Genomic DNA, 12,187 nt, shown 5'->3' with positions numbered 1-12,187 from the left:
CTCTTAATTATGATCTAATATGTTGGCAGCAAAACTTTATAGTTTTATTCTGATCGTTGTTACAAGCTGAATTCTGACAATATATCCGTTATATCAACACACTCTTCACTCCTGTTGAAACCAGAAAGGGTTCTATCTTCCTACAATATACAGAACCACTAGAGTCCTATATAGAACCCTTTATAGGAGGTTAGGAAGTGTCTGAGTATACAGTATATATATAGAACCCTTTATATAGTATACAGTATATATAGAATATATATAGAACCCTTTATAGGAGGTTAGGAAGTGTCTGAGTATACAGTATATATAGAATATATATAGAACCCTTTATAGGAGGTTAGCCTGTCTGAGTATACAGTATATATAGAATATATATAGAACCCTTTATAGGAGGTTAGGAAGTGTGTAACGGTTCTCTTGTGGTGAAGGAGAGTCGGACCAAAATGCAGCGTGATGATGATTCATGATATTTTAATGAAGGAAAAAACTATACATGAAGAAAATAGAAAATAATGAAATGTGAAAACCGAAACAGCCCTATCTGATGCAAACACAAAGACAGGAACAATCACCCACAAAACACTCAAAGAATATGGCTGCCTAAATATGGTTCCCAATCAGAGACAACGATAATCACCTGACACTGATTGAGAACCTCCTCAGGCAGCCATAGACTATGCTAGACAACCCTACTCAGCCACAATCCCGATACCTACTAAAACCCCAATACAAAAAACACCACATAATAAACCCATGTCACACCCTGGCCTGACCAAATAAATAAAGAAAACACAAAATACTAAGACCAAGGCGTGACAAAGTGTCTGACTATACAGTATATATAGAATATATATAGAACCCTTTATAGGAGGTTAGGAAGTGTCTGAGTATACAGTATATATAGAATATATATAGAACCCTTTATAGGAGGTCAGGAAGTGTCTGAGTATACAGTATATATAGAATATATATAGAACCCTTTATAGGAGGTTAGGAAGTGTCTGAGTATACAGTATATATAGAATATATATAGAACCCTTTATAGGAGGTTAGGAAGGGTCTGAGTATACAGTATATATAGAATATATATTGGTCAGAACTCTAGAGGTTCTTCTTCACTGAATTGATCTGCATTATATCCAAACACACTGGTGGTCAGGGAGGCATCTCTTTGTTTGAACGATGGTCCACGTCAACTCTGGCATTACAATACATACATTACAATACAACGTTGACCATTAGTTACAGCAAACAACAAACATGTCTCTGCATACATTACAATACATACATTACAATACATACATTACATACATTACAATACAATACATTACATTACAATACAATACATACATTACATTACAATACAATACATACATTACAATACATTACAATACATACATTACAATACATACAATACAATACATTACAATACAATACATTACAATACAATACAATACATTACAATACATACATTACAATACATTACATACATTACAATACATACATTACATTACATTACATACAATACAATACATTACAATACATACATTACAATACATACAATACAATACAATACATTACAATACATACAATACAATACATACAATACAATACATTACATTACAATACAATACAATACATACATTACAATACATTACATTACAATACAATACATTACATTACAATACATACAATACAATACATACAATACAATACATTACATTACAATACAATACATACATTACAATACAATACAATACATTACAAGACAATACATACATTACAATACATTACAATACATTACAATACAATACATTACAATACAATACATACATTACAATACAATACAATACATACATTACAATACATTACAATACATTACAATACAATACAATACATACATTACAATACATTACAATACAATACAATACATACATTACAATACATTACAATACATTACAATACAATACAATACAATACATACATTACAATACAATACAATACATACAATACAATACATACATTACAATACACTACAATACATTACAATACAATACAATACATACATTACAATACATTACAATACATTACAATACAATACAATACAATACATTACAATACATTACAATACAATACATACATTACAATACAATACAATACATACATTACAATACATTACAATACATTACAATACAATACATACATTACAATACATACAATACAATACATACATTACAATACAATACATTACAATACATTACAATACATTACAATACAATACAATACAATACATTACAATACATACAATACAATACATACATTACAATACATTACAATATATTACAATACATTACAATACATTACAATACATTACAATACAATACAATACAATACAATACATACATTACAATATATTACAATACAATACATTACATACATTACAATACAATACAATACATACATTACAATACATACATTACAATACATTACAATACATTACAATATATTACAATACATTACAATACATACATTACAATACATACATTACAATACATTACAATACAATATATTACAATACAATACAATACATTACAATACATTACATTACAATACATTACAATACATACATTACAATACATTACAATACATACATTACAATACATTACAATACATTACAATACATTACAATACAATACATTACAATACAATACAATACAATACATACATTACAATACATTACAATACATACATTACATACATTACAATACAATACAATACAATACATACATTACAATGCATTACAATACATTACAATACATTACAATACAATACAATACAATACATACATTACAATACATTACAATACATTACAATACAATACAATACATACATTACATTACATTACAATACATTACAATACATACATTACAATACATACAATACAATACATACATTACAATACATTACAATACAATACAATACATTACAATACATACATTACATTACATTACAATACATTACAATACAATACATACATTACATTACATTACAATACATATATTACAATACATTACAATACATACATTACAATACATTACAATACATTACAATACATTACAATACAATACAATACATACATTACAATACATTACAATACATACATTACATACATTACAATACAATACATTACAATACATTACAATACAATACAATACAATACATACATTACAATACATTACAATACATACATTACATACATTACAATACATTACAATACATTACAATACAATACAATACAATACATACATTACATTACATTACAATACATTACAATACATACATTACAATACATACAATACAATACATACATTACAATACATTACAATACAATACATTACAATACAATACAATACATTACAATACATACATTACATTACATTACAATACATTACAATACAATACATACATTACATTACATTACAATACATTACAATACATACATTACAATACATACAATACAATACATACATTACAATACATTACAATACATTACAATACATTACAATACAATACAATACAATACATACATTACAATACATTACAATACATACATTACATACATTACAATACATTACAATACATTACAATACATTACAATACAATACAATACATACATTACATTACAATACAATACATTACAATACATACATTACAATACATACAATACAATACATACATTACATTACATTACAATACATTACAATACATACATTACAATACAATACAATACAATACATACATTACATTACAATACATACATTACATTACAATACATACATTACATTACAATACATTACAATACATACATTACAATACAATACATTACAATACAATACATACATTACAATACATACAATACAATACATTACATTACATTACAATACATTACAATACATTACAATACAATACATTACATTACATTACAATACATTACAATACATACAATACAATACATTACAATACATTACAATATATTACAATACATTACAATACATACAATACAATACATTACAATACATTACAATACATACAATACAATACATTACAATACATTACAATATATTACAATACATTACAATACAATACATTACAATACATACATTACAATACATTACAATACAATACAATACATACATTACAATACATTACAATACAATACATACATTACAATACATTACAATACATACATTACAATACAATACATTACAATACATTACAATACATTACAATACAATACAATACAATACATACATTACATTACATTACAATACAATACATTACAATAGATTACAATACATTACAATACATACATTACATTACAATACATTACAATACATACATTACAATACAATACATTACAATACATACATTACATTACAATACATACATTACAATACAATACATTATAATATTACATTTACATTACATTACATACATACAATACAATACATACATTACAATACATTACAATACATACATTACATTATTACAATTACATTACAATACATACATTACAATACATACAATACAATACATACATTACAATACAATACATTACAATACATTACAATACATACATTACATTACAATACATTACAATACATACATTACATTACAATACATTACAATACATACATTACAATACAATACATTACAATACAATACAATACAATACATACATTACATTACAATACATTACAATACAATACATTACAATACATTACAATACAATACAATACATACATTACAATACATTACAATACAATACAATACATTACAATACATACATTACATACATTACAATACATTACAATACATTACAATACAAATACAATATATACATTACAATACATTACATACATACATTACATACATTACAATACATTACAATACATTACAATACAATACATACATTACATTACATTACAATACATACAATACAATACATACATTACAATACATTACAATACATTACAATACAATACATACATTACATTACATTACAATACATACAATACAATACATACATTACAATACATTACAATACAATACATACATTACATTACATTACAATACATTACAATACATACATTACAATACATACAATACAATACATACATTACAATACATTACAATACATTACAATACAATACAATACAATACATACATTACAATACATTACAATACATACATTACATACATTACAATACATTACAATACATTACAATACATTACAATACAATACATACATTACATTACAATACAATACATTACAATACATACATTACAATACATACAATACAATACATACATTACATTACATTACAATACATTACAATACATACATTACAATACAATTCAATACATACATTACATTACAATACATACATTACATTACAATACATACATTACATTACAATACATTACAATACATACATTACAATACATTACAATACATTACAATACAATACAATACAATACATTACAATACATTACAATACATTACAATACATACATTACATACAATACAATACATTACAATACAATACAATACAATACAATACAATACATTACAATACATTACAATACATACATTACATACAATACAATACATTACAATACAATACAATACATTTACAATACAATACATTACAATACATTACAATACATACAATACGTTACAATACAATACATTACAATACATTATAATACATTACAATGCATACAATACAATACATTATAATACATATAATACAATATATTATAATACATACATTACAATACATACATTACATTACATTACTGCATAACATTACAATACATACATTACATTACATTACAATACATTACAATACATACATTACAATACATAATACAATACATACATTACAATACATTACAATACATACAATATAATACATTACAATACATTATAATACATTACAATACAATACATTTACAATACATTACAATACATACAATACAATACATTACAATACAATACAATATACAATATAATACATATATACAATACATTATAATACATTATAATATAATACATACATTACAATACAATAACATAATACATACATTACATTATAATACAATTACAATACATACATTACAATACATTATAATACATACATACAATACATAATACAATACATTATAATAAATTACAATACATTACAATACATTACAATACATTACAATATATACACATTACATTATATTACAATGCATACATTAAGTAACGTTACATACATTACATTACAATACATTACATTACAATACATTACAATACATACATTACAATACAATACATTACAATAAATTACAATAAATTACAATACATTACAATACAATACATATATTACAATACATTATAATACAATACATTACAATACATTACAATACAATACATAATATATACATTAAGTAATACATTACAATACAATACAATACATTACAATACATACATTACATTACATTACAATACATACATTATAATACATTAGCAATACATTACAATACATTACAATACATAATACAATACACATAATACAATTATACATATATTACATTATACATGGTATACATTATAATATATACATTACATAATACAATACATTACAATACATTACATAATACATTACAATACATTACATTACAATACATACATTACATTACATTACAATACATACATTACAATACATGTACATTACATTACATTACATTACAATACATTACATTACAATACATACATTACAATACAATACATTACAATACATTACATACATTACAATACATTACAATACAATACATTACAATACAATACATTACAATACATTACATACATTACAATACATTACAATACACATATTATAATACATATAATACATACATTACATATATATTACAATACATACATTACATACATTACAATACATTACAATACATACATTACATACATTACAATACATTACAATACAATACATACATTACATACATTACAATACATTACAATACATACATTACATACATTACAATACATTACAATACATACATTACAATACAATACATTACATCACATTACATTACAATACATACAATACATACATTACAATACAATACATTACAATACAATACATTACATTACAATACAATACATTAGAATATAATACATTACATACATTACAATACATACATTACATTACATTACATTACATTACATTACAATACATACATTACAATACAATACAGTACAATACATTACATACATTACAATACATTACAATACAATATATTACAATACATACATTACAATACATTACAATACATACATTACAATACAATACATTACAATACATTACATACATTACAATACATTACATACATTACAATACATTACATACATTACAATACAATACATTACAATACAATACATTACAATACAATACATTACAATACAATACATTACAATACATACATTACAATACAATACATTACAATACATTACATACATTACAATACATTACAATACAATACATTACAATACATACAATACATACATTACAATACATTACAATACATTACATACAATACATACATTACAATACATTACAATACATTACAATACATTACAATACATTACATACATTACAATACATTACAATACATTACAATACAATACAATACATTACATACAATACAATACAATACATTACATTACAATACAATACATACACTACAATACAATACATTACAATACATACATTACATTACAATACAATACATTACATTACATACATTACAATACATTACAATACAATACATTACATACAATACAATACAATACATTACATTACAATACAATACATACAATACAATACATTACATTACATTACATACATTACAATACATACATTACATACATTACAATACATTACAATACAATACATACAATACATACATTACATACATTACAATACATTACAATACAATACATACATTACATACATTACAATACAATACATACATTACAATACATTACAATACAATACATTACAATACAATACATACATTACAATACATTACAATACATTACAATACAATACATACATTACAATACATTACAATACATTACAATACATACATTACAATACATTACAATACATACATTACAATACAATACAATACATACATTACAATACATACATTACATTACAATACATACATTACATTACAATACATTACAATACATACATTACAATACAATACATTACAATACAATACATACATTACAATACATACAATACAATACATTACAATACATTACAATACAATACATACATTACAATACAATACATTACAATACAATACATACATTACAATACAATACAATACATACATTACAATACATTACAATACATTACAATACATTACAATACATACAATACAATACATTACAATACATTACAATACATACAATACATACATTACAATACATTACAATACATTACAATACAATACATACATTACAATACAATACATTACAATACATTACAATACATACAATACATACATTACAATACATTACAATACATTACAATACAATACATACATTACAATACAATACAATACAATACATTACAATACATTACAATACATACATTACAATACATTACAATACATACAATACATACATTACAATACATTACAATACATACATTACAATACAATACATTACAATACATTACAATAAATTACAATACATTACAATACAATACAATACATTACAATACATACATTACATAATACAATACATTACAATACATTACAATACATACATTGCAATACATTACAATACATACATTACAATACAATACATTATAATACATTACAATAAATACAATACATTACAATACAATACAATACAATACATACATTACATTACATTACAATACATTACAATACAATACATTACAATACATTACAATACAATACAATACATACATTACAATACATTACAATACAATACAATACATTACAATACATACATTACATACATTACAATACATACATTACAATACATTACAATACATTACAATACATATACAATACAATACAATACATACATTACATTACATTACAATACATACATTACAATACATACATTACAATACAATACATTACAATACATTACAATACATTACAATACATTACATTACAATACATACATTACATTACATTACAATACATACATTACAATACATACATTACATTACATTACATTACAATACATTACATTACAATACATACATTACAATACAATACATTACAATACATTACATACATTACAATACATTACAATACATTACATACATTACAATACATTACAATACATACATTACAATACAATACAATACATACATTACATACATTACAATACATACATTACATACATTACAATACATTACAATACATACATTACATACATTACAACACATTACAATACAATACATACATTACATACATTACAATACATTACAATACATACATTACATACATTACAATACATTACAATACATTACAATACATACATTACAATACATTACAATACATACATTACAATACATTACAATACATACAATACATACATTACAATACATTACAATACATACATTACAATACAATACATTACAATACATTACAATAAATTACAATACATTACAATACAATACAATACATTACAATACATACATTACATTACAATACATACATTACATTACAATACATTACAATACATACATTACATTACAATACATTACAATACATACATTACAATACAATACATTACAATACATTACAATAAATTACAATACATTACAATACAATACAATACAATACATACATTACATTACATTACAATACATTACAATACAATACATTACAATACATTACAATACAATACAATACATACATTACAATACATTACAATACAATACAATACATTACAATACATACATTACATACATTACAATACATACATTACAATACATTACAATACATTACAATACAATACAATACATACATTACATTACATTACAATACATACATTACAATACATACATTACAATACAATACATTACAATACATTACAATACATTACAATACATTACATTACAATACATACATTACATTACATTACAATACATACATTACAATACATACATTACATTACATTACATTACAATACATTACAATACATACATTACAATACAATACATTACAATACATTACATACATTACAATACATTACAATACAATACATTACAATACATACATTACAATACATTACATACATTACAATACATTACAATACATACATTACAATACAATACAATACATACATTACATACATTACAATACATTACAATACAATACATACAATACATACATTACAATACATTACAATACCTTACATACATTACATACATTACAATACATTACAATACAATACATACATTACATACATTACAATACAATACATACATTACAATACAATACATACATTACAATACATTACAATACATACATTACAATACATTACAATACATTACAATACATACATTACAATACATTACAATACATACATTACAATACATTACAATACATTACAATACAATACATACATTACAATACATTACAATACATACATTACAATACAATACATACATTACAATACATTACAATACATTACAATACATTACAATACATTACAATACAATGCAATACATACAATACAATACATTACAATACATTACAATACATTACATACATTACATACATTACAATACATTACAATACAATACATACATTACAATACATTACAATACAATACATACATTACATACATTACAATACATTACAATACAATACATACATTACAATACATTACACTACATTACAATACATTACAATACAATACATACATTACAATACAATACATACATTACAATACAATATAATACAATACATTACAATACATTACAATACAATACATACATTACAATACAATACAATACAATACAATACATACATTACAATACATTACAATACAATACATTACATTACAATACATTACAATACAATACATTACAATACATTACAATACAATACATACATTACAATACATTACAATACAATACATTACATTACAATACATTACAATACATACATTACATTACAATACATTACAATACAATACAATACATTACATTACATTACAATACATTACAATACATTACATTACATACATTACAATACATTACAATACATTACAATACATACATTACAATACAATACAATACAATACAATACATACATTACAATACATTACAATACAATACATTACATTACAATACATTACAATACAATACATTACAATACATTACAATACAATACATACATTACAATACATTACAATACAATACATTACATTACAATACATTACAATACATACATTACATTACAATACATTACAATACAATACAATACATTACATTACATTACAATACAATACAATACAATACATTACAATACAATACAACGTTGACCAGTTACAGCAAACAACAAACTCTTCTGCTCCGTTCTTAACCCCTCCTCTCTTCACTAGATGGACGGTAACTTTAGTGTTTAACCCCTCCTCTCTTCACTAGATGGACGGTAACTTTAGTGTTTAACCCCTCCTCTCTTCACTAGATGGACGGTAACTTTAGTGTTTAACCCCTCCTCTCTTCACTAGATGGACGGTAACTTTAGTGTTTAACCCCTCCTCTCTTCACTAGATGGACAGTAACTTTAGTGTTTAACCCTCCTCTCTTCACTAGATGGACGGTAACTTTAGTGTTTAACCCCTCCTCTCTTCACTAGATGGACGGTAACTTTAGTGTTTAACCCCTCCTCTCTTCACTAGATGGACGGTAACTTTAGTGTTTAACCCTCTCTCTTCACTAGATGGACGGTAACTTTAGTGTTTAACCCCTCCTCTCTTCACTAGATGGACGGTAACTTTAGTGTTTAACCCCTCCTCTCTACACTAGATGGACGGTAACTTTAGTGT

General features: G+C 22.9%; 1 protein-coding gene across 1 annotated transcript in view; it reads right to left on the bottom strand.

Annotated features, from left to right (window-relative positions):
* Nucleotides 1–12,187, bottom strand: part of LOC135571225 (NLR family CARD domain-containing protein 3-like) — a 136,500-nt gene that overhangs the window by 84,098 nt on the left and 40,215 nt on the right. The gene's annotated exons all lie outside the window — the stretch shown is intronic.

The sequence above is a fragment of the Oncorhynchus nerka genome, unplaced genomic scaffold, assembly GCF_034236695.1.
Source record: "Oncorhynchus nerka isolate Pitt River unplaced genomic scaffold, Oner_Uvic_2.0 unplaced_scaffold_686, whole genome shotgun sequence".
Classification (NCBI taxonomy): Eukaryota; Metazoa; Chordata; class Actinopteri; order Salmoniformes; family Salmonidae; genus Oncorhynchus; species Oncorhynchus nerka.
Note: the sequence above shows the minus strand (reverse complement) of the source record. Positions and strands in the feature narration are given on the sequence as shown.